The sequence below is a fragment of the Ochotona curzoniae genome, unplaced genomic scaffold (genome assembly GCF_017591425.1).
Source record: "Ochotona curzoniae isolate NIBS_2020 unplaced genomic scaffold, NIBS_Ocur_1.0 contig_523, whole genome shotgun sequence".
Taxonomy (NCBI): Eukaryota; Metazoa; Chordata; class Mammalia; order Lagomorpha; family Ochotonidae; genus Ochotona; species Ochotona curzoniae.
In genome coordinates this window covers 3,900,179-3,907,922 of record NW_024466459.1, presented here as the reverse complement: position 1 = coordinate 3,907,922, position 7,744 = coordinate 3,900,179, and the positions used below count along the sequence as shown (strand labels likewise).

Below are 7,744 nucleotides of genomic sequence, written 5' to 3'. Positions count from 1 at the left end.
TAGGCCACAGAGCTGCATTTTACTGGCTCCCTCCCTGCTTCAAACCCTTTGGTGCCTTTTGCCTCAGGGAAGGGAAGTGAACCAGTGGAACTAGTGGAACAGTGGAAAACTCACTAGGGTAGGAAAGGCGGGGGAAGGCCAAGGGGAACTTGGCATCCACCATGGTCCATCTCCTCTTGCCCCCAGCTTCTCTCTTCTTCCAAGAGAGGGGAAGTGAGAGAGTGAATTCCTGTCTATAGTGAACTCAGCCTCCCAATGGAAGCCAGTAGAACTGGAGGCAGTCAAGCCCTGGAACTACGGCCTGCGCAGTACTGTTTTAAAGGAACATTTACACTAAAGTGGAATGCAAGCACTGAAGAGCCAAGGGTCCAGCCTGATGGATTTTTGTAACGTGATCAATCTATTTAAAATGATTTCCTGAATAAGAAGCAGGCATTCCAAGAGACCCCAGAGCTCCTCCTGCCCTCAACCAGCGGGGTGGAAGGGGAGACATGGACAGGCGGGGACGCTCAGTCCTTCTTAGCGGCCGCCTTGCTCATGGCAGCCAGCACGCTGCTCGGCTCCTCGCGTTTCCTCTTAGCCCAGAAGTGCAGGCTCACCTTGTTCTTGACCAACTTGAGGGCCTGGTTGTCCTTGGTGACCCTGAGCAGCTCCACGGCGCAGCGCTCATAGGGAGCCAAGCCTCACACCTCCCAGATCGTGTCCCACACGAACTGGTGTGCTTGGTCAGGTGCCCACAGTGGCGGCTGTGCCTTGGCTTGCTCATATTATTGGTCACCTTGGGGCCCTTGTTGAGGCTGACAGCCATGGGGTAGCGCGGAGCGTGACTGCACTTCCCAATGGCTACCGAGGTGGAAGGACTGGCACCGTGTGCAACTCTGGCATATGTCAAGACTTGGTGTTTTCTATTTTGGTGGGCATATAGTGGTATCCCATTGTCTTTTTTAAATGCATAGCATAAAAATTATTTATTTGAATGGGAGGGGGGAGAGAGAAAAAAAGAGAGAGGAGAAAGCACCCATTTATTGGGTTAATTCCCAAAAGAGAGCCAGGAATTCGATCCAAACTCCCCTAGGGTACGATCCAACTGTTTGAACATCATCACTGCCTTCCAGGGTCATTAGTAGTGGGAAGCTAAAGTCAGGAATCAGAACTAGGTGTCACCCACACATTCTCAAGTTGGACATATCTTAAGCATCATCATTGTCCTAACACACTTGACTACTTGGGTACTTATGAAAAAATCTATGTTTATTGGCTAGGTGCATATTCTTTCTGTTTTTTTTTTTTTTGTAAAATCTTGTTCAAGTTATAGAAAGTAATAGTTTATAGGAGAATTACTATAGTTCTTTGCAGATTGTAGAATCTTGATTGTTTTAGCTTGGTTGGTGTTTTCTTACTCAAAAGTGCATCTACCCACTAGGCATTTTATGAATGTATATTTGTCTATACCACACTTTGCTTTGATCTGGAAATTAGCTACCTACATGAAAAATGTAGAGGTTCTTGTCAATGTTAAATTCTTTTCAATTGTGTGGAAGAAAGGTGCGTTTGGATTACCATGGTTAATGGGGGTTGTGATAAGGGCACATACAATACGGAAAGGACAAGAAATGGCTCAGAACGTATCACCCCAGGAACAGCATGTGATACCGTAGCAGGAGTGTTGTATTTTAACAGCAGCTCTAATCAGCCGCTAGGGTGAGTGTATTGTACTATTGCCCCCTGAGCTTTAGACATCAACTACCAGCTACTCAGCCAGCCCCTGGTAATTGCCATGCTACTTTCTATGACTATTCAGTTCCACATAGAGTGGAGATCGAGTGGTATTGGTTCATCCATGTTGTCGTAAAGGACAGGATTTTCTTCTTTCAAGGCTGAATATATTCCTCTGTGTATACGTACAAATCATTGTGGATGCTTTGGGTTGATTTCATGTTTTGGGTATTGTGAATAAGAATGCAATGGAGCTAGGCAGGCAGATAACTCTTCAACACATGGCTTTCATTTCCTTTGGATAATGTATCCAACAGCAGGATTGCTGAATAATATGCTAGCTCAATTTTTATTTTATTTTCTGAAGGTTTATTTATTTGAAAAGGAGAGTTACAGGAGGGGGACCGGGGGGAGAGAGAATGAATCTGCTAGCTCACTTCCCATGAAGCTGTGATAGCCAAGTCTAAGCCAGGCTGGAGCCAGAAGCCTGGACCTCCCTTTAGATTACCCACATGAATGGTAGAGGCCCAAGAATTTGGATTGTCTTCCCTAACTTTCCCAGGTGCGTTAACAGAGAGCTAACCCAGGATTGGAAATTGAGCTGTCAGGATGGCGTCTGTGCCCATGTGGGATGCCGGCATCGCATGTGGAGATTAATTATTTCCAGCCCCCAGTTTTTGATTTTTTAAAGGTCTTTCATACTAATTTCCATACTGACTATGCTAATGTATATTGGTTCCCTTTTCTCTTCCTCATCGATATTTTTATCTTTTTTTCCCCCTGTAAGTGCCATTTTAATGATTGTGTGTATCTTATTGTTTTGATTTGCATCTCCCAATGATTATCAGAGATTTCAGTTAACCTACTGGCAATTTGTATGTTTTCTTTTGAGATATGTCCATTCAGGCCCACTGTCCATTTTTTTTTCACTTGTTTTCTTGCTCTTGGGTTGTTTGAGTTCTTTATATATCCTGGATATTAATTCCTTGTTAGGTAAGTGATTTGCAAATACTGTCTGCTAGTCCATGGGCTACTTCTTCACTGTTTGTTTTCTTTGCTCTGCAGAGCTTCTTGGTTTGAGACACTTACCTATTTTTGGTTATGTGGCCTGTGATTTTGAATTCATGTTAAAAAACTCATTGGCCCAACCAGTGCTGTAGAAGTTTCCCAGCTTGTTTTCTTTTAGCAGTTTTTCAGTTTCAGGCAACTTTGAGTTCATTTTTGATTTTTATGCTGATACCATGCTGCTTTGACTGCTATAGTTTTGTAGTAGATTTTGAAGTCAGATAATGTGATGTCTCCATTTTTAAATTATTTTTGCTTCAAACTGATTTAAGTATTTGGGGTCTTTCATGGTTCCATATGAATTTCAGTTCTTTTTTTTTTTCTATTTTTTTTTTTTTTGTAACAATGTCACTGAAATTCTAATAGAGATTGCATTGCCTTTGGCTAGTATGGACTTTTAAAAGCATGTTAAATCTTTTAATCCATCATCATGGACTGGTTTCCCACCTATTTATGTCTTCCTTAAATTCCTTCATCAGTGTTTGATAGTTTTCAGTATACAGATCTGTCATCTTCTTGGCTAAATTTAATTCTGAGAATGCATGGTTCTTGTAAGGTAAATGTGTCCTCTAAGAAAATGGGAGAAAATATCATTGTGGCCTGCAGTGGAACAGGTAAGCCATGCTGGTGGCCAGGTGGCACTTGTATGCTCTGTGTCTTTCCTTCTGGATACAGAGCCTCCCCCTTGCTCTGTGGAGCTATTCCTTGGTCATTAGCAATCAGCTGAACCATTGCCCTTCTCTGACCAATCATAGCATTTATTCTAATTTTCTGATCGCCAAGATTGATTCAGCAATAAGCACCTGACCCAAGGCAAGCCTGTAAGAATGAGTTGCGGGACTTCGACCAGAACTACTGGAAAAGACTGCTCCCTGATCTGTAATGATCATTGGCTATGTGGAGCTCTATGGGCAAGATCCTGCTTGAGAATGAAACCAATCTCAAATCGGTACTCTTGAATTCTGCCTGGCTGAGCCCTGATTATTGTGGACAGTGGGGAATGAACCAGCGAAAGGAACATCTTGGTCTGTCTGTTTTAATCTCTTTCAAATTTAATTAAATACAAAAGTTTAGTTATACACAGAGACAAATATGTTTCAGAATCTTTGGGTTTATATTTACATCAATAAAATCCTGATATGATAGGGTTTAAGCCAGACTGAGTTAGTCTCTTGCATTTTCACTTGTTCTTGTTAGCATAGTGGAATTCCTAGGTAAATGTTAACATGGAGAAACTTAAATGAGAAGCTTGCAATATTTTTCTTGGAAAACTTTTGAGGATTCCAAGGGCTTGGAATCATCATGTAAAATCTCTTTCCCACTTCTAGAATGGACAAATTAGTGGCAAAACTGGATCTGGAAGAAATGAATCTGCAGCAAACTAAGACTCACATAAGGAAAAATGGGGGCATATCAGGTTACACCTCTGCTTTCTGACAGTAGCTTGTGATTATTTTAATTATGACAGTATCCTCGTCTGCTCAAGAAATTTCACAGAACATCCTAAGCCAAGAAGCTTGGGACCAAAAGTTCATACCTTGTGGTCCTGGAAGCTGGGAAGTCCAAGTTCAAGATACCAGTGGAGTTGGTGTCTGATGAGTGCATGCTTCCTGCTTCATGGGTGGCACCTCCCAGCTGTGTCCTCAGGTGGCAGAAGGGGAGCCCCGTTTCCAATCCAGCTCCCTGCTAAAGCAGCAGAGGATGGCCGTGGGCCCCTGCCAAGCACACGGGAGACCTGCGTGGAGCTCCAGACCCCTGGCTTTGGCCTTGCTCGAGCCCAGCTGTTGGGGCCATGTGGGGAGTAAAGCAGCCGATAGATGATTCTCTGTACGTCTGCCACTCAAATAATTGAATGTTAAAAATGTCCAAAGAGTAAAAGAAGCTCTCGTGGCCTTCTTTTTCCTAATTCCACGCGTGACAGCTGTTTCCTCACCATCTAACTAACTCCCCTAAGCCTACCTACTAATGCCCAGTGATGGTTAGGTTTGCAAAATATGACTTTTGGGAAGCTGCAAACCTTGAGACCCTAGTAGATGTGGCAACCTGGGCAAGATAGAAAGATCTGTTTGTCTGACAGAGTTCCCATCCATCCAACCACCCATCCATCCGACCACCCATCCATCCGACCACCCATCCATCCGACCACCCATCCATCTAGTCATGCAAACACCTGTTCATCTTCAGACTTGCCTGTGGATTAAACGCTTGTCAAACCAGTGCGAGACAGTCTTCTGAGGAAGAGCGTATGAAGTACAAGGTCAAGTGACGCTCTCAAGACTCTTACTTGCTGGAGGCTGATGTCCTCCTCTTCCTTTGAAAAAGGAGGTCTGACATAAAGATTCCAGAGCACTACGATTTGGTGATTTAAACTCTTTCCAAAATGGATGTTATCTGGAATCAGGATGTGGCCCAATATTCTCCTTTCTGGGATGAGAAAACTCCAGTTTGAGGGATTTGCACAAAGATGTGAAGCTCTTGTCTCTTCCCTGGTGTCTTGGGTGCTTACTGCTGCTGAGATCGCTGGTGGGAGAGGATGGAATGGAGATGGTGGGAGACCTCCCAGGATAGGGGGCAGGTACAGTCACATACTCTGAGTGGTACGGAGAGCAGTGGTCTCCACCCAGGCACAGAACATAGGAAAAGAAAAGGACTGGGGAACAGAAAAGCTGCCCTGTGACTCCTCCTCTCTCTTTGTACTTGCTTTCTTTCCTCACAGTGCATCTCAAGGCAGAATTTGAGAGGAAGCAGGCACAGCTGCCCTGCAGGATGCAGCATCTCCGGGAGCATGGGAAAATCCTGCTCCCACAGGCACAGGGCAAGTGCCAGGCTGCTCTGCCCAAGTGCTGGCTTCTATGAACCTGCTCTTCCAAGAAGGAAATTGCAGGCCTGTCATTGCTTTGCTCAGGATGGTGAATTAGGAAGCTTAAACTCTCTCTTCCAAGCCATGTTTAAGTTTTTGACTTAAAAAGGGAAATGTTTCATTTTAGGCCAAATGCCGTCCCCCGCACCCCTGCCCTGGCCCCCTCCCTTCCTGGACCTAGAACAAAGCCATTCAAATCAGGAAACAGAGGGAACTCCAGGCAAGCTGTCCGCAGGCTCCGGGATCCCAACTGGATCCCACGGAATTTGATTAATGTGCAGCTGAACCCTTCTGCGTTTGTTCAAATGTCATTTAAATAGAAACATTTCAAATCTTTGCCAAGGAACTGCCCAGGGGGTGGCATGGACTGGAGTGGGGCCCCCAGGGCTGAGTGGGATGTTGGGGGTCCCCAGGCCACAGGGCGCGAGATCTGGAGTCAGGCCGTGGTAGTGGTGATGGTGGGGAGCGTGGCGAGGCTGACTCAATCTTGGCTCAGAGGAAAAACCAAGAAGTGGGAAGAGAGGAGGGAAAAAGGATGAAGAAAGAAAGAGATTCTTTTTGAGCCTTTTTGATCAAGAGAGGCTTGGTATAAATCAAGCCTGAAATGTCTGCATTTTAGCAACTGTGTTTTCAGATAGGCAAATTCAAAGCTGAGGTTTTTGTTTTTAGGGTTTTTTTTTTTGTTTTTTTTTTGCCTGTTGCTGTTCTTGGGGGAGGGTGCGGGGAGGGCATGGCGATTCCATGCACAGGTGTTTTTAGTTCACCTGTTGGCTGACTCAGGATTTTTTTGAGGGGGTAGACGGAGCGGATTCAGTCCGATGACTGAGGAAGTGGGTCTCCACACAGGTCAGGTGCTTGAAGCTGACCTTGGTCCCCATTCCTGGGAATCTGCCAGGGAGGCCCAGCAGAGGGTAGGTGGGTGCCACATTCTCCCCTGAGCTCTAACAGGCTATCTTTTTGCATTTTGTAGTTTCTGGTAAGATTTGGGGGACAAACAAGAGATCTGTCGCCATCAGCACAGAACCGCTGAAGTGGACTTTTGAAAGGGTCTGTAGTTCCGACATTGTGTGAGCTGAGAACTGGAAGAGATTGGAGTGAGCCATCATTTCATCATCCATGTCTTTTTGCATATGGGCTAGAGGGATTTCATTACGCAGACTCTCTCATCCAAGTTGTTACACACATACGTGCAAGGCATTGCTTATCTATCCTATGAATAATCTTCAGGATAAAGACAAATGATAATGTTTAATTTAGTTACACGCTTCATGGGGTGTGGGATTTTATGTCAGCTATGGAGAAGGGAAGAGCAATATGTGTGGTCTGTGCCTTACCTTTTGTCTTCCCCATCTTGACCTTTTTTTCCCTCCTTTACTTGAAGCTCAGCCTCAGAACCATTCTCAACACAGTAATCTTAGGTGCCACTACTAATCTGGGGGAGCTGGCACGTGACATAAATGAATTCCCTTCATCTAGTACATGTTCCCAGGAGGCATGAGTCAGCATGCGGTGGAAGACTTCTTGGGAAGGAGTTCCGTGAGTCTGGGTTGAAGAAAGCTGGTGACTAATGTAGGGTTTCTGAAACCCTGAGAAACTCAGCTTTGGTCATCATCCAACATGAGCCTCTGCGGATTGAAATTCTGAACCTTCAGGTGTATGCAAAGTGCAGCTAAGGTTGTGATCACACCTTTCCTTAGAGAACCTCGTGTCCTTCCATGAGGGATGCCAAGGAAGGTGTCAGATGCCTCGTGCCCCAAGCAGATACCCAAGATACGAAGGCACATCCACTCCCTGTCACTTAGCTAAGAGCCCCAGGGATCATCCGTTTGCACATGAGGAAACTGAGGCTACATTAGCGAATGTGCACATATTATGAATGGTTGTATATGTGAGCAATCTGATTTGGTATAACCATATTTCCATAGCTTGGGTTGATTTTCAGTGAATTTACTTCAAAAATCACAAGACACAGGCCTTTAACTTTCAAAATATTGTGTCTAACCCTACATCAAATTTACTGTGCCCATTGACATGTTTAATTACAGATTAAATTTGATAAAAAAAAATAAGCTCATTCTCTTGCATGTTGCCACAGAATGACTG

The 7,744-nt window shown here is 44.6% G+C and overlaps 1 pseudogene; it reads right to left on the bottom strand.

The window, feature by feature from the left end:
- Positions 1-509: 509 nt before the first annotated feature.
- Positions 510-6,991, bottom strand: LOC121162367 (annotated as a pseudogene).
- Positions 6,992-7,744: the final 753 nt, after the last annotated feature.